The sequence below is a fragment of the Sesamum indicum genome, linkage group LG13, assembly GCF_026168435.1.
Source record: "Sesamum indicum cultivar Baizhima isolate 11 linkage group LG13, ASM2616843v1, whole genome shotgun sequence".
NCBI lineage: Eukaryota > Viridiplantae > Streptophyta > Magnoliopsida > Lamiales > Pedaliaceae > Sesamum > Sesamum indicum.
The window spans coordinates 4,861,238-4,880,520 of NC_142669.1; the positions used below are offsets into that span (position 1 = coordinate 4,861,238).

General features: G+C 34.5%; 1 pseudogene across 1 annotated transcript in view; it reads left to right on the plus strand.

Annotated features, from left to right (window-relative positions):
• Positions 1–16,193, plus strand: part of LOC105179285 (ubiquitin C-terminal hydrolase 12-like) — a 60,936-nt pseudogene extending 44,743 nt beyond the window's left edge. The window contains exons 7-17 of the transcript XR_016063504.1: positions 8,769–8,879; positions 11,805–11,860; positions 11,970–12,147; positions 12,208–12,368; positions 12,461–12,518; positions 12,637–12,702; positions 13,050–13,115; positions 13,329–13,415; positions 13,549–13,665; positions 13,786–13,860; positions 13,950–16,193. The product of XR_016063504.1 is annotated as a ubiquitin C-terminal hydrolase 12-like (transcript). The remainder of the gene's footprint in view (positions 1–8,768; positions 8,880–11,804; positions 11,861–11,969; positions 12,148–12,207; positions 12,369–12,460; positions 12,519–12,636; positions 12,703–13,049; positions 13,116–13,328; positions 13,416–13,548; positions 13,666–13,785; positions 13,861–13,949) is intronic.
• The last annotated feature ends 3,090 nt before the right edge of the window (positions 16,194–19,283 follow it).

The window sequence follows — 19,283 nt, forward strand, 5'->3', positions numbered from 1 at the left end:
ACTAGGTGGATTCCTCGACAAAACCAAGGAATCGGCCTTAAACGATAAAGTGCGCATGTACTAACAGCATAAGGCAGTTGAATAGTAAGAATCCTTTGTCGCATGTTGTCAAGAATAAGTGTACCCAAAGTCTATGAATCACTATGGCTCCCAACAAAACGTCGAAGATTACGCTCACATTAGATGTGATAAATCAAGGAACCAAGTAAGGCACGATAGGACGCATATATCATGTGCTTGCCCTTCCATCTGCTAGCAGCCCACAATAGGTCGGTAGGCCATGGGCGGTTTGGCCAAGGGAAGCGAAGTGTGAGTCGAATCACCTGCAAACAACTTCTCGAATAGGAGCAATGAAAGAATAAGTGGTTGTGATTTTCCGCTGCACCGTCCGTAAAAAGAACACAGGAGCTATCCAAGTGAGATAACCAAGGCCTGTCCATGGTAGAAAGCTTACCAAGTATGGCTAGCCAACGGACAAAGGTATGTCTAGGGATCTTAAAGGGGCCCAAGAGTAGTGAAGACCAACCTACCTTCGGACCCTGAGCTCGGAGCGATGGGAGTACCGTAGCTGACGTTGGAGTCGCTGTCTGAGTTGACCATAAAATATGGTTATTACCACCACAATGTGTGGAAGGGAATGCATAATCTGTTGAATATCCGTGAGCATTCTTAAAGGGTATGCGTGGGATCGCAGGAGGGGCCAACGCCATTGTCCATCCTCAATGCAAGCAACAACTCTGTCTGTCAGCCGTGAATTCGTGAGGCTAGGTCCATTTGGAAACTTTCGAATAAATGGGCCTAACTCATGACAAGGATCCTACCATAAATAGAATGTAGCCCCATCTCCAATAACATACTGCACAAACGGTCGAATGAGGTGTCGAAGATGGAGGAGTTTTCGCCAGCCCCATAAACCCCTTCGATCTGACACCGTCCAGATAGAAGTATCTCACAGTCTTGTATGATAGATCCAATCAACCCAAATAGAAGCCCTATTGCCCGGAATACCTTGCCACAGTTTAACTCCCATAAGAGCAAGGTTGAGGCAGTGATATCTTGGTTGCCTTGACCACCTTCATTATTAGGTAGACATACACAATCCCAAGCGAAGTTGAATCCTTCCATAGGAAAGCCCTCAGTCGCTTTTCTACCTCCCGAGTGACACCCTTAGGCAAAATAAAAGCAGAGGCCCAATATACACCAAGAGCAGTAAGAACAGATTTAATAAGTTGTACTCGTCCCACATATGATAAAAACGTACCTTCCCAACCTTTAATACGCAGATTGAGTTTGTCAAGCAGGGTTTATAATCCAAAAGAGTAAGTCGCAACGATATAAGTGGGAGTTCCAAATACTTCATTGGTAAGTGTCCCTCCTAATCAGAAGTTGATCGTTAGAGAATCATGTAACTCTTTTGTACATTAATGCGAAGGCCCTTAATTCATAATATTACAATCATCTACTGATTTTTATTTAATTTTCTATTTTTTAGAAAATATCTAAGAACCCTTTAACCATGATAATGGAGACTAACAAATTCAATGGCACGAACTACAATGATTAGCTGCGAAAAATGAGGATTGTCCTAGATTTCGTGAACCAGGACTATATCTTGGACAAGCCACTCTCAATGGCCTTGCCAAAAGGACCCTCGCCTGAAGAACATGTCACGTTCGAGAAGTGGCTTGAGGACAACCATAAGGTCCGTAGTATCATATTGGCTTCGATGCCTAGTGACATCCAAAAGCAATATGATAGACTGGATATTGTTCTCTCGATAATGCTCCACATGAAGGAAGTTTATGCAGTTCCTAACAAGCATATTATATATACCGCCACAAAAGTATTCTCCAGGACCAAGATGGCCGAAGGATCGTCTGTACAAAGTCACGGGGTTAAGATGCTATCCCTAGTGGAGAAGCTCAAAGACCTCAAAGTTGGGCTACACAATGGCACGTACATTGACGTAATCCTTCAGTCGCTTCCTCTATGCCACAACCTATTTATTATTAACTACAACTTGAATAACTTGAGAAGTCTATTCATCAGTTAATTAATATGTTGGTCCAATATGAGGTGGCGACCCACAGGTTTATGTCGGCGGTATTCGTAGGAGAGGCTTCAACCTCCATAGTGAAAGGCAAGAGGGTAGAAAGGTGGAAGAGGAAGAAGGGCAAGGGAAAAGCTATCGAAACCACTATTTGAAAGTAACGCGAAAAATGCGACTGGATTGGCCCGGGAACGGGCAACCGAATGCGGTAATATCAAATTACGTAAATTAAAACAAAGCATAATAAAATCAGAATTTCAAGTGGTCTACCCTTGGAGTTCCCGAGTGTTTGATGTAGTTATGCAAATATAACAATAAAATAAATGGGGCTATGATTGAATGAAAACTGATAGATACATAAATCGTGAATCAAGAATTAGCTTTTGATTTGATTTATTTCGAATATCCTTTGTTTGACCCGTTTATGCAATGTTTCAACGTAGAAGCCCTTTAAAGTTGCGTCGACATCCACCGAAATTTGGGATCCCTCAATCCTCTTTGCTAGAAAAAAAGTAGGGAGAAAAATACACACAAAGTGAGTATACAAAAAGGTCAGCCGAGAGGTGGAATTAGGGTGTAGGATATTATTTTGTGTATTATGTATTTTTTTTCATTAGTTATTCCAAATAACTAATACACATATATATACCTCGTATGGATGCATTAAAATATGTCTAGGTTCATTTAACTATCTATAAGCTAATAAAATCCTTTATTCAAAATAAATAATGACTCACATGGCACTTTTCAAAAGTTAATTTGTTAGTCAATATTTTCTTTTCTAATCATTTCCACCAACTTAATTAACGGGCTTGGACCGATTTTAATTAATTGAAATACAAGGCCCAATAATTTTAATTAAATCCAATTTAATTAAAGCCCACTTACTTAAGTCCATTTTATATTTAATTCAATTAAATATATGAGCCCAATAAGTCTTTATTAATTAATAAGTCCAACTTATTAAATAATAATGACAAGTCCATCATAAATTAATCCTATTTTATTTATTCATGGACTTATCCATCTAATGGATCCGTCTTATTTATATGTAATCCAATTACTTATGGAATTAATTCTCAATTTATTCCTCGTCCCTTCTTGATGACTTGTGTATGACCTTTTAGGTTCACCTTTCAGCTAGACTTGGGTTAGTATCAAACACTATTATTAATTAAATTTAATTTAATTAATAATTCTTGATCAACCCTTGATCAAGAAAACCCGTTATCATGGGTGGCCGTCTAACAACGGTCTATGGCACTAGAAACTAGGAGAATATCCATGTGAATTTTTAGGCTCTCAAGTCCATACAGTTATGGTCCTTTCATTTACCATCTCCTAGCCTTAGTCTAGAGCATGAAATTGAGTGTCGGTCCCATCCTATACGAGGCGTCTTTGCTTAATACTTGAGATCGCGTTATGCCAAATTGCTCGACATAGTAACCTCTTTTTTCTATTAGATCAACGACTTTGGCGACAACTTTATATAATGTAGACGCATCTCCAAGTGCATAGGAGATACCTCTGTCATATTTTGACAGGGAACAAATCCTCTTCTAAGGAACTCACCGTCCTCACTACATACTTTGACTGAACTAGACAAGGCTTACGATGACCATATCTGAGACACCTCTGAAATAAATCTAAGATACAGTCATCACAAGCACGTGACTATAATGATTCTCAAGTCTGGGGACTACTCTCGTACTATCGAAGTCGGGGATTCGAGTATTACCGACCAAGCCTTCAAGGCTTCATTATAATGATTCCAATTTAGTTCAATCGATTCCATACCTAGCCAATCGCATAAACATCCCACATTTGTTGCTGATGAAATACGGCACTCATCAAATGAATGCGACTCTTAATGCAAGTCTCAGTAGGACTCATGATGCCGAGTCTCAAGGCCCTCGACTTGGAACATTTCAAACCCAACCCTTGGCAGTTGGTTTGATGATCGCCATCGAATCCGCAGTCCAACTGTTGCATGGTTGTTAAATTGGTCATGGGCATCTGTTGTGATGTCAATGCAGTGCTTGACGTAATTTGGTAAGCACAACAGATACGTGTGCCGAACAAGAATACTTACCATATTTGTTGGGAAAACAAGGATTGCTTCAATGATTCTCAAAACCACCAATCCAATTGGCTTTTGGTCACCTATCCCACAATCTCCCACATGACCTTAAAGCCAATTACTCATGTTTCCATATTAAATTGATTATGAGTAATCTGCGATATCGGCTAGGTCTTATGGGTCTACCTTTGTTTCTGCTGATTTCCTGCGGTCCAACCGCACATTACATCTTCCTATCATCACCCAAAGCAGATGATCGTGTCTATGATTTTTTTTTGGGCTTGTGATGAGATCTCAGGCCTTTTATCTGGTGTGTAGCCCACTTGTCATCCTCTAAGGTGACTACTAGTGCGGCTATGCTAGGTAGCATACCCAACAATTCGGTGTTGTTTTTCGGTCCTAACTATTTTCCAATTATAACTTTAAAATTGCCATACATTCAATTTTTCATGATAAGGTTCCTTGTGGTATACCACTTGGAATTTTTCTAATATTACCACATTATCATAAAGCTCGAATGTATTTTCATTTTGAGATTAAATATTATTCATATGATCTTGGAAGCTACTATTGCTATAGCCATCTAGAATTTAGTGTTCTAAACATCTTATAAAATGTCTCGATCATGTGATTATAAGCTTAGCCAAACACCCTATTATCCTTTTTCTATATATTTCGCATTAGTAAAATTTTTTGTTCGTGTAGGAGAGGTTGAAGAGGGAGCAAAAAGAGAAAGAACTAAATAAGTAAAGAAAAGCAGAAGCTAATATGTACATAATTGTAAAGGTAAATTATATTTACATTTCTTCTACATAGCTGTTGTTGTTGTTATTCTTGTTGTTACTTGTACTATGTCGGGAAAATAGCATGTTTCGTCCAGTAAGTTAGTAACTTCTTTGTAAAATTCATGAAACAACAGCTAAAGAGTGCAAAAGCAAAAAGAGAGCACAACACAAGGATCTAGGCAATTATTTAGTTTTAGGATTCTGGGGGGATGATGGTATTAAGTACTGGGAATACTCGTGCGCGCGCGGAACAGCCTTACTTACATCAGTCTGTCGTGCTCCTCACCCGAGGATCACTCCTTCCTCTTTTATACCATTTAACATTCTACTATTCCTTAAATATCCACAATGTAATTAAAGTTGTACTATGTCACTTGGACTATGTTGGGAAAATAATATTTTTCGTATCGTAATTTAGGGTCTTTCTACTTTTTGTCCCACTGGTTATGGAATTCTCACTTTTATCCCTGTAACTTATGAAAAGTAATACTTTTGGTCTCATTACACCTTTCTATTAGATATTTTAACGAAAACACGTGGTCGTTGGGCCTTTACACTTTTGGTCCCTTGGTTACATGACTCTCACTTTAGTCTGAATTTAAAAATACAGCACTTAACTATCACGTAGTTTTTTCGTTAATTATCTAATAAAAATGTGTCATGAGACTAAAAGTGCTAAATTTTGAAAGTTAGTAACCAAAAGTGATAGTCCAATAACCAATGGGACCAAAAGTGGACGGCTTCATTTTATGGGAAGAAAAATATTATTTTTCCATACTTGTACTATGTTCTTATTAGTTAAAATAGAAGATGATTGATAGGAAGAGATTGCCAGAGAATTTCTTGCACCAGTGTACTTCCAGCATTTCTGGCTATGGGGAAAGCGCCAGAATAAAACTCATCGTCCTAATCGGCCATTGACACTCCTAGAGGAGTCCTACACCATAAACATCTTATGCTTCTTAATTATATTTTTTATCACTTTTGCCACATCATTATGCGCTTTTTCATGATTGTGTTCACATTGGATTTTCTACTCCTATTGCATCTTCTATTTAGTTTCACATATATATTTTGACGTGCATAAAATCTTTTCCCTAGATAAAATTAATAACATAATTTTTATACACGTGATATGTATATGTGAAATAAAATATAAGATGCAACAAGAATTATAATAGAAAATGTAGTTCGAGTTGTGATGGGTAATATATAGCATTGGCTTTTTATTTTCTATTTTCTTTTGGGTAGTTGTAAGGGTATGAGTTCGACAAAATTTTAAGATTCAAAATCAAGTTCGGACTTGACATAACATGAAAAGGAAAAACTAAGTTCAAACTCAATGCTATTTATTAACAAAATTTAAAATTTTGATTGGGAAGATAACTTTAAAACATTAATGTATTTAAGAATATTTATTAAACATATTACTCAAACAAAAGAAAGATTTACCTTATGTTTAATCAAAAAATATTGTATATATACATTTTTTTTAATCAAAAGTAGTTAATAAATTATGAAAGTATAATGGCAATTATAAATTATGAAACTGAATGTATAATAATCTTTAAATACTTTTACTAATCGATTATTACAAAGTACAAAATTTTAAAAACTTCTTACTTATGCCAATTATACAAAATAGATTAGTTTAGTCAGCAAAGATGTGTAAAGATACAAATTAAATTATGTAAATACTTAAACATAAATTGCTAATTTACATATTTCATTAATAAAGTATAAAACATATAAAAAAATATTCAATATTTCTTGAAATTTTTCATTACTATAAAGAAGATTATCTTACAAATATTTTTTGTTCTGAATTAATTATATAACAAAATTTTTTAATAATATAAATATATATGTATTGAAAAGATAATTTTCTACAAATAAAACCAAACTGATTATGAAATAATTAAGATACTGCTATAGCAATTAAAATTATTATTTTGTTAATTATGTAAAATAAAAGAGAAGAACAAGTAGTATTATATCTCAATTTATAGAACATAAAAAAAAGTACTAAATCATTTATTAATCATAACTTTAGTAAATATAAGTTAAATTATCAGATTATTTTATAGAATTCAAAAAATAAGATATTCATTGAACGCAATTCTATTATATTTTACATTACAGTATTAAATATGTATTATTTAGGGATAACTAGACCGCCTTTTCTTTAAGTTTGGTATTATTATACATAAACTTTATGTGGTTTGAAAAATTACATCTAGTACGACTAATTTTATGTTCATCAAACAAATAGCTTTTCCCGTTAGTCAAAATTCACCAAAAGTGCTGATATTAGCAAAACAAAATTGAATGAAAATCCAGATTTTGCCTTTGATTGACTTATTACTGATGTATTGTAGGTCAAATATTTTTTTTCTATTTAAACTGCTCTTATACATCTTCACGGACGCTAATGCATATAAGGAGGTATATCTTCACCCTTATAAAGGTTGTTTTGCTAGGAAAAATTTGTTTAACTTGCAATAAGTAATAAGTCATTTGCAGGTAAATAGAATTTTCCACTTCAATATCTTTTACTAATATATAAGAAAATTCTATGAATTTTGACTAATAGAGGGATTAAATTATTGAATGAAAATAAAAGATATTGTTACTAAATGTAATTTTTCAAACTACAGACAGTTTATGTATAATTACATCAAATTTTAATGAACGATTGTATAATCATCCCATTTGTATAAAATGTCTGTAAAACTAAAGTTATATAAGTATTAAAAAAAAAAAGAGGAAACTTGCAGATAGAAACATATGTGGAAGGCGCGGTTAGAGTTTGTTGATTGGCTCGGATTTTGATCTTGATCGACACCATTTCCACTTCGGAGTAACTTACATGGGTACTAAAAGACACTTAACATTTTGAATGTCAGCCATATGATTGTATGAACATTTCAGACTGTTATATGATTGTAGGTCAGCCATTTAAAGAGGTTATCAAGTAAACAATCCCAATGCTGATACATAGAGCGTGCACAGGTAATTCATGATAATTCCAAATTTATGTAGTAAATGAGCTTTGAAGGCCTTTCTTTACATCATTGGTCTTATTAAATTTCTGTACTATGATTAAGAATTTGCGCTAGCCCTATCCCTGATAAAGAAATTGATGACATTTTACTGTTCTATAAGCTTTATGAGCCTGAGAAAAGAGAGTTAAGGTATTTTTCTTGTTCCCTTGTTTCCCATGAGGTTCTATGTGGAGAAAATATCTTTGGAAAAGATAGACACGAGTAATTCCCTGAAAAGTAAGGATAAAAGAACGGTATTCGCCTTTAATCTATTCTCATTTCATATCAGATATGCTGGAACACTTTTTGTCAAGAGCTAGACAAGCCATCAGATATTCTAGAGAAGTTAAATCAACTTGCAGGCTATGCTCTTGATGAAGAGATAGTATTTGCTTATTTCTACATCTTGGTAAGAATCCTAATAGATTTTTGTTAGCTGCAACATAAAATGAAACCAACATGCAACTGTTTTCATTAGATGGAGCTATTATTGCATCTGTCAAATGTCATGGAGATGAATTTAACTCATGTTATATGCAATTTCTTTGCAAGGACTAAAAAATTGCTATGCACATATAGAGTTTAAATGGTGAAATATCTTAAAACAAAATGCCCAAATATATTTTAAATGGTGAAGATATCTTCTGTTTTTTGCTTCTCAGGAGATAAAGTTTGAGCCCACAGTCGTGTGCATACATTGACACGGGATTTACATTTACATTTAACCAGGTATATAAAAATCACAAGCACTAGCATCTTGTCAGGACAAAGATTGTATTTTGATAGCTTTTTGGTTTCTTCTATTGCAGCTAGAGAATGGGGACATTGTCTAGTATCAAAAGTCATTGCCTGCTAAAACAAGGAAACTATTTCGTTGCCCGAATATTCCATCTTTCCTTGAATACCAGCATAGCCTTTAAGTACATTTTCATAAATAATGCGTTCATATTAATTAGTGATATTTATCTATATGCATTTGCATCTTAGGTAGAATCACTATATTGTAGTTACCAGATATATGTTTCACATGTCATATTTCATTCTTAGGTTGATGGTGTTGCTGGATTGTGGGAATATCTTTTCCTAAAGTATCAAACATAATCCATATTGGTCTAACTTGGACCTTTTCGTCATATAGTTCATTTCGATAGCTCATTAATGTTTTTTGAAATTGCCTCTTTCACAACTAGTAGTTCTTCATATTTGAGCTTTTCTTTAATGTAAACACATCACTCTGAAGATGTCCAATCCTCTTCTTATTTTCCCCCTGGTTGCTTGTTTTGTAGGAATATTTTAAATATGTTGAGTGTTTCCTAGTTATTCTCTAACCTTGAACCAAAAAATATTTTGAAGGAGGTTCCATTTTATAAGACTGAAACCCATGTACAATTTTCAACTTTCTTGCAATTTTTTGTTATTCGAATTTTGAGAAATATGAAACCTTTCGTACTTTCCTCCCTCCGTACCTAGACATGGATGAGCATGCAAGTCAAGCTGACTTCTTTCTCAACCTTACTCCCTCCAAACCTAAACATGGGAGAGCATTCACATCATGCTTACTCCATGTCTTCCTCCTTCCAAACCTAGATCCGGATGAGCATTTACGAGAAGCTCAGGTTCCTCCCTCCAGACCTAGATGCATATAAGCATTTATGTCAAGCTCACTTCATGTCTTCCTCTCTCCCAACATAGATGCGGATGCGCATTTATGTGAAAACTCACTTTATACGTTCCTCCATCCGAACCTAGGTGCAGATGAGCATGCATGTGCGTACTTCCTTGTCACATTCAACTTTTAGTTATTTTTAATAAGCGTATAACTCTACTAGATTTTTTCCTTGTTATTCCTTCAAATAGTTCCTTCTCACTCCAATTCTCTTCTATAGGTTCCCTTTATAGTGTAATATTAATAGTTATTTATAATTTTAGACTTCATATAGTAGCTTTGCATTTGAATGAAAACCATGTCTCTAGCATTCTCGAGTTTACACTTATCCAATATCTCGCGCCTAGAAAATGAATCCTTATGTTTTCACTTGAATTTTATACTTAAAAATAGCAATAAGAGAGCTAAGATAGATAAGACTTGTATTTGCTACATTGGAGCTTACTATTGCAAGAACCCTATGCTGCAAATCTCTTAAGATGAACAGCCCATTTATTTCACTGCCATATTAGACATTGCATTCTTGCTTGCTCTCGAACTTATTTTTTATTTTTCTCTACGTGTTTCTCCTCCTTGAGATAGTCCCTTTTATCACATAGTCAATGATATGCTGCATATTGACTATTGTATAAGCTACCTAAAGATAATGTAGTTAAATTACTTTCCTAGCCCATATTATTTGTTTCATAAAAAAGTTTTACCTATTGAAGTATTTGGATATCTGATGCAATTATTCGCTTAAAATTATAGAAAATATAAAACATGTACATTGTCTCTCCAAGAAAGCATGATTCATGGGAGTATAATATTATATTATCCAATGATGTTGTTGGATTTTTTGGCCCATGCCCCCCCCCCACTTGGATGACAGCCCACTTACTGCCCGGCCCATTACCTGACCTGAGCCTTCTTCTACTTAACCCTATTCTTCCACTGTTCAGTCGGTGCCTCTTCCTCTCCCTCCTTTCTATCTCTGATTTTGTTCCTCTCAAGTTTCTATTGCTCTTGGAAATCCCTCATCATCTCACCTCTTTCTATCTATGTTCTCTGTGTTCTATTAGTATATATATATATTTGTCTTCTATGGTTTTCAAGAGATAGAACAACAACAAAACGAAAACCCCTTTTCGTGAAATAATTTGTGAGAATATTTGCTGAGTGTGAAAGAAACTTCTTAGTGGAATTTTAAGTGATTCTAAATGAAGCCTAAGTGGTCTCTTTATGGATCTTTCTGTCTTGGTGGCTTTGTGGTTTTTCTGCAACCATGAGGGTTGTCGGTCGGTGGTGGCACTTGGGCATTCAGTTGCCAGATCTGGCTCCTAAGCCGGTTACTTTACTGCTTTCCGTACTGTTATTATTCTATTATTCTTCTTTATTCATTGATCTGAAATTATTGTATAAGGGTTTTCAGATCCACCATTATCTCTGTAAATATTGTTTCATTTGGGTTCATCACTTTGTGGATAAATTCCCAATAGATCTCATCATATTATCTTCCACGATTCTTTGAAATTCCACGCTGTTTCTATTTCTCCCTCTCTTGCTCCTTGTTTCTCGTTATCTTAGTGTGATGCCTATGCTTGTGTGCTTTATTGCTCTTCGACTTCTCTTTTATTTTCTCTCTTTGCATTTCTCCTCCTTGAAATTGTTCCTTTTATCACATAGTTGATGTTGTGCCTCATATTGACTGTATACGTTAATTGCCTGAACAAAGCATTATTAATTACTTTCCTAGCCCGTATTATTTGTTTAACTACAAGAGGTTTTACCTATTGAAGTATTTTGGTATTTGATACTATTATTTGCTTAAAGATATACAAAATATAAAATTTGTACATTATCACCTCCGAGAAACAATGAATCATATCGGAGTATAATATTATCAAATGATCTGATCATATTATCTTCCACGATTCTTTAAAATCTTTGCTCTTTCTCTTGCACCTGGTCTTGATTCCCATTATCTTAGTGTGCATGTGCTTATGCATACCTGGACACTATTAGTTACTCAATGTACCCCATTTATAACATCTATTTCCTTTCAGTGACCCCAAAAAATAATGGTTCTAAGTCAAAAAGTATTATTTTTCCCTGTAACTACCTTCTTGTTAAAACAATGATGTGATGCTTCTAACTTTCATTTAATATATCCTGCCTTTTTTGGTTTGGTGTTCTGCAGGTTATCCAGTTTCGCTCCTGGGAAAGGCCTAAAAAGGATGAATTTTGTATACAACTGTGAGTTCAATAGAAGATAGACTTTTAATTCTAGAGTGTAATTTCCTATGTTATGATTGGTAATATTGATCCACATAACGCTGCTATTCAAATTCCACTAATTATGAAGGTCAAAGCTTGATTCGTATGATGAAGTTGTTAATAAAGTAGCGAACCAACTCGGAGTTAATGATCTGTCCAAACTACGGCTTACATCACAAAATATCTACTCTCAGCGACCAAAAGCTCATCCTATAAGATATCGAGGAGCAAAAAACTTGTTAGAGATGCTGCTGCAATACGACCAAGTACGCATTCATACAAATCTAAGTCGGGGTTCATTCGATGAGGGTGTGCAACTAACAAAGCATTAATTTCTTGTTCATCTTTCTGGTATTCTGTACTTTGATGTAGGGGATATACCTCTGCCAGAATTGCAAGAGTTGAGAACCCACAAACTAGCTTTCAGCTATGCGGCAAACTCTGAAGTGAGTGTTCATTCATAATTGGACTTTGTGCACCTATACAAGTGCATACATATGCAAGACTTGCAAAGTTAATATATATTTAGCAAACATTAAATATCTTATTTGTTTTCCATATATGGCTGGAAACTCACAGTATTAGGCTGCCAAAAGAAAGCACTGTGGGTGATGTGCTTGAGCATCTCAAGGACAAGGTAATATAGCTGACAAGTTATTACCGGGAGTCTGCGTGTGTGTTCCTAGAATTCTAAGATTTTTCGCTTAACATAGCGTTATATGATTTTTAACTGTTGCAATGTTTACATTAAACAGGTGAAACTTTCTCGTCCAAATGCAGAGCTCAGGTTGCTGGAAGTATTATCGCACAAGATCTATAAGGTCCTGAATTATTGCATCTTCTTTTTGTTTCATTCATTAGTTTCATAATAATAATGTCAAAATAATATTTTTCTAAACATTTACTTCATAATCCAACTGAAATAGTTAAATTCAATTTATTTTACGCTGAAAAATCTTGTATGGGTTGACTACACACAAATTGCACGTGTCGGAGATATGCACTCTGACTTGGAAGTTGAGTCTCAGTACTTGCTAGGTTTTTGTATTTTGCTCATGTGCTCTTCACTTAGTAAATTGTATATTGTGTTTCTAAATGGATGTTAGAAATTTCTTATTCTAGCCTTCTATGCTTATTTTTTTAAGTTGTAAACTCCAAGTTCCTATAGATATATCCTAATAGTGATAAGATAGCAACAATAAATGAGAATCGCTGGACTTTACGAGCAAAGGAGGTCTATTTCTATCTCTATACTTATGTGTGTCTATGCATAAAAATGCTTTCATTTTTCAGGTGATACACATAACAAAAAATATCTTGTTAATTGCTTGCCATGTTAGTACTGTGTCTTTGATAGGCTATGATACTTTTTCCTTTAAAATTGGCTTCCCCATATGTTCATCTTTAATATCAACAATTTCTCCACTTTTATAATTTCTCATTGCAGATTCCATAGGAAGAGAAATTTCTTGGACCAAGTAAATGTTTGATCCATGTGTGTCACTTCATGCATGAGGATGCTCAAAACCAGACGGTAGTATTTCAGTTCGTTACTTCATAGTTTTCCTTAGATATTTGTACTCATTCTACCTCTGTATTTCAACTGCAAGTGCATCTCTTTCATTTTCTTCCTTTTAATTCTTATATATTCATTTTGCTTCTGGCAGCGAATTAAAACTCTTGGCGAGCCATTTTTATTGATGATCAATGATGGTGAAACTTTTTCTTGAATCAAGGTTCTTGTGCAAAACAAGTTGCAAGTACGAGATGAGGAATTTTAGAAGGTATTCCAGCCCGAGCCTAATTGTTACAATCACTTTAAATGAAGATGATGGTATGATGCTTATGTGGTTAGGCATGCTACAGCTTCTACTTTCAGCTTGAATCTTCTCGATTTTATGCAGTGGAGATTTGCTTTTGTGTCGCATAATCAAGTAGAATACTTGGAGGACTCAGATACTTTGTTCGACCATTTCTAGGTCTCACTCACCCTCTCACACAGACACATTCTGTGAGAATATTTATATGCAGATGCGCTTAAATTTCATACTATGTTTTGACTCTACAGAGAAGCAGTATTTGTGCTTCTTGGGAGCAATATCTGGGACTGGAACACGTTAAGAATACCCCTAGAAGGCTCCTACAGCAAATTAGGTAATCTATACCTTGTTTTATTTTTATTTTTTTTTAATAAATTTGATTTTGTTGCTCGATGTTGATAATTTTGCTGAAAGCTTTGCTAAAAACCTATTTGCAAAACTTTCGGCAACATTATGAACATCGAGCAACAATCAAATTTATTAAAAAAATGAAAATAAAACAAGGTATAGATTCCCGAATTTGCTGCAGGAGCTTTCTAGGGGATTGTTAACATGTTCCAGTCCAAGATATTGCTCCCAAGAAACACAACTACTGCTTCTCCGTAGAGTCAATACATATTATGAAATTTAAGTGCATCTGCATATAAATATTGTGGCAGAGTGTGTCTGTGTGAGAGAATGAGTGAGACCTGGAAATGGTCGAACAAAGTATCTGAGTCCTCCAAGTATTCTGCTTGACTATGCTACAGAAAAGCAAATCTGCACTGCATAAAATCAAGAAGATTCAAGCAGAAAGTAGAAGTTGTAGCACGCCTAACCACATAAGTATCACACCATCATCTTCATATAAAGTGATTGTAACAATTAGGCTCGGGCTGGAATACATTCGAAAATTCGTTATCTCGTACTTGCAACTTGTTCTGCACACGAACCTTGATATGTGACAAAGTTTCACCATCATTTATCATCAATAAAAATGGCTCGCCAAGAGTTTTAATTCGCTGCTGAAGCAAAATGAATATATAAGATTTAAAAGGAAGAAAATGAAAGAGATGCACTTGCAATTGAAATAGAGAGGTAGAACGAGTACAAATATCTGAGGAAAACTATGAAGTAACAAACTGAAAATACGAACGTCTGATTTTGAGCATCCTCATGCATGAAGTGACACACATGAATCAAACATTTACTTGCACCGAGAAATTTCTCTTCCTCTGGAATCTGCAATGAGAAATTATAAAAGTGGAGAAATTGTTGATTTTAATGATGAACATATGGGGAAGCCAATTTTAAAGGAAAAAGTGTCGTAGCCTATCAAAGACACAGTTCTAACATGGAAAGCAACTAGCAAGATATTTTTTTTTATGTGTACCACCGGAAAAATGAAAACATTTATATACATAGACACACATATGTATAGAGATAGAAACAGACCTCCTCTGCTCGTAAAGTCCAACCATGTCATTTATTGTTGCGATCTTATCACTATTAGGAAATATCTGTAGTAACTTGGAGTTTCAGCAACTTAAAAAATAAGCATAGAAGGCTAGACATAAAGAATTTCTAACATCCATTTGGAAACACAATATTCAATTTAACTAAGTGAAGAGCACAAGGGAAAAATAAAAAACCTAGCAAGTACTGAGACTAAATTTCCATGTCGGAGTGCATATCTTCGACACGTCCAATTTGTGTGTAGTCAATCCATACAAGATTTTTCAGCATAAAATAAATTAAATTTAACTATTTAAGTTGGATTATTAAGTAAAAGTTTAGAAGAATATTATTTTGATATTAATATTACGAAACTAATGAATGAAACAAAAAGAAGATGCAATAATTCAGGACCTTATAGATCTTGTGAGATAATACTTCCAGCAACCTGAGCTCTGCATTTGGACAAGAAAGTTTCACCTGTTTAACGTAAACATTGCAACAGTTAAAAATCATATAATGCTATGTTATACGACAAATCCTAGAATTCTATGAACACACACACGGACACTTCCGGTAATAACTTGTCAGCTATATTACCTTCTCCTTGAGATGCTCAAGCACGTCACCAACAGTGCTTTCTTTTGGAAACCTAATACTGTGGGTTTCCAGCTATATATGGAAAACAAATAAGATATTTAGTGTTTGCTAAATCTATACTAAATTTGCAAGTCTTGCATATGTATGCACTTGTATAGGAGCATAAAGTCTACTTATTAATGAATACTAACTTCAGAGTTTGCCACATAGTTGAAAGCTAGTTTGAGGATTCTCAATTCTTGTAATTCTGGTAGAGGTATATCCACTACTTCAAAGTATAGAATATCAGAAAGCTGAGCAAGAAAGTAATGCTTTGTTAGTTTCACAGCCTCATCAAATGAACCCCGACTTAGAGTTGTATGAATGCGTACTTGGTCGTAATGCAGTAGCATCTCTAACAAGTTTTCTACACCTCAATATCTTATAGGATAAGCTTTTGGTCGATAAGAGTAGATATTGTGTGATGTAAGCGGTAGTTTGGACGGATCATAGACTCCGAGTTGGTTCACTACTCTCTTAACAACTTCATCATATGAATCAAGCTTTGACCTTGACAATTAGTGAAATTTGAATACCAGCGTTAAGTGGATCAATATTACCAATCATAACATAAGAAATTACACTCTAGAATTAAAAGTCTCTCTTTTATTGAACTCACAATTGTAAACAAAATTCATCCTTTTCAGGGCATTCCAAGGAGCGAAAGTGGATAACCTGCATAATTAAAAACTAAAAAGGTCAGGATATATTAGATGAAAGTTAGAAGCATCACATCGTTGCTTTAACAAGAAGGTAGTGACGGGGTAAAATAATACTTTTAGACTTAGAACCATTATTTTGGGATCACTGAAAGGACATAGATAATATAAATGGGGTACATTGAGTAACTAATAGTGTCCAGGTATGCATACGCACATGCACACTAAGATAATGGGAATCAAGACCAGGTGCAAGAGAAAGAGCAAAAATTTTAAATAGTCGTGGAAGATAATATGATGAGATCACTCGATAATATTATACTCTGATATGATTTATTGTATCTCGGAGGTGACAATGTACAAATTTTATATTTTGTATATTTTTAAGCAAATAATAGCATCAAATACCAAAATACTTCAATAGGTAAAACCTTTTGTAGTGAAACAAAAAAAACGGGCTAGGAAAGTAATTAATTATGCTTTGTTCAGGCAATTAATGTATACAATAGTCAATATGAGGCCCAACATCGACTATGTGATGAAAGGGACCATTTCAACGAGGAGAAATGCAAAGAGAGAAAATAAAAGAGAAGTCAAAGAGGAATAAAGCACACAAACATAGTCATCACACTAAGATAACAAGAAACAAGGAGCAAGAGAGGGAGAAATAGAAAGAGCGAGGAATTGCAAAGAATCATGGAAGATAATATGATGAGATCTTTTGGAAATTTATCCACAAAGTGATGAACCCAAATAAAACAGTAACTACAGAGATAATGGTGGATTTGATAACCCTTATACAATAATTCCAGATCAAATGAAACCCGAGTTAGAGTTGTATGAATCCATACTTGGTCGTAATGCAGTAGCATCTCTAACTAGTTTTCTACTCCTCGATATGTGATAGGATGAGCTTTTTGTGGCTGAGAGTAGATATTGTGTAATGTAAGCCATAGTTTGGATGGATCATCAACTCTGAGTTGGTTCGCTACTCTCTTAACAACTTCATCATATGAATCAAGGTTTGACCTTCACAATTAGTGAAATTTGAATAGCAGCGTTAAGTGGATCAATATTACCAATCATAACATAGGAAATTACATTCTAGAATTAAAAGTTTGTCTTTTATTGAACACACAGTTGTAAACAAAATTCATCCTTTTCGGACCTTTCCAAGGAGCGAAAGTGGATAACCTGCAGAATTACAAACCAAAAAAGTTAGGATATATTAGATGAAAGTTAGAAGCATCACGTCATTGCTTTAACAAGAAGGTAGTTACGGGGAAAAAGAATACTTTTAGGCTTAGAACCATTATTTTGGGGTCACTCAATGGAAATAGACTTTATAAATGGGATACATTGAGTAACTAATAGTCTCCAGGTATGCACACGCACATGCACACTAAGATAATGGGAACCAAGACCAGGTGCAAGAGAAAGAGCAAAACTTTTAAACTGTCGTGGAAGATAATATGATGAGATCACTCGATAATATTATACACCGATATGATTCATTGTTTCTTGGAGGTGACAATGTACAAAATTTATATGTTGTATATTTTTAAGCAAATAATAGCATCAAATTTATATTCTGTTGAGAAACAAGTAATAGCGGCTAGGAAAGCAATTAATTATGCTTTGTTCAGGCAATTAACGTATACAGTAGTCACTATGAGGCACAACATCGACTATGTGATAAAAGGGACCATTCCAAAGAGGAGAAATGCAAAGAGAGAAAATAAAAGAGAAGTCGAAGAGCAACAAAGCACACAAACATAGGCATCAACTAAGATAATATGATGAGATCACTCGAAAATATTATACGCCGATATGATTCATTGTTTCTCGGAGCTGGCAATGTACAAATTTTATATTTTTTATATTTTTTAGCAAATAATAGCAAAAAATACCAAAATACTTCAATAGGTAAAACGTTTTGTAGAGAAACAAATAATACGGGCTAGGAAAGTAATTCATTATGCATTGTTTAGGCAATTAAAGTATACAATAGTCAATATTAGGCACAACATCGACTATGTGATAAAAGGGACCATTTCAAGGAGGAGAAATGCAAAGAGAGAAAAAAAAAGAGAAGTCGAAGAGCAATAAAGAACACAAGCATAGGCATCACACTAATATAATGAGAAACAAGGAGTCAGAGAGGGAGAAATAGAAAGAGCGATGCATTTCAAAGAATCATGGAAGATAATATGATGAGATCGGTTGGGAATTTATCCACAAAGTGACGAAACTAAATAAAACAATAACTACAAAGATAATGGTGGATTTGAAAACCATTATACAATAATTTCAACTCAAATGAACCCCGACTTAGAGTTGTATGAATGCATACTTGGTCGAAATGCAGCAGCATCTCAAACAAGTTTTGTACTCCTCGATATGTTATAGGATGAGCTTTTTGTCGCTGAGAGTAGATATTGTGTAATGTAAGTCGTAGTTTGGACGGATCATTGACTCGGAGTTGGTTCGCTAGTCTCTTAACAACTTCATCATATGAATCATGATTTGAACTTCACAATTAGTGAAATTTGAATAGCAGCGTTAAATGGATCAATATTACCAATCATGACATAGGAAATTACACTCTAGAATTAAAAGTTTGTCTTTTATTGAACTCACAGTTGTAAACAAAATTCATCCTTTTTAGGCCTTTCCCAGGAGCGAAAGTCGATAACCTGCAGAATTACAAACCAAAAAAGTCAAGATATATTAGATGAAAGTTAGAAGCATCACATCATTGCTTTAACAAAAAGGTAGTTACGGGCAAAAAGAATACTTTTACACTTAGAACCATTATTTCTGGGTCACTGAAAGGAAATAGACGTTATA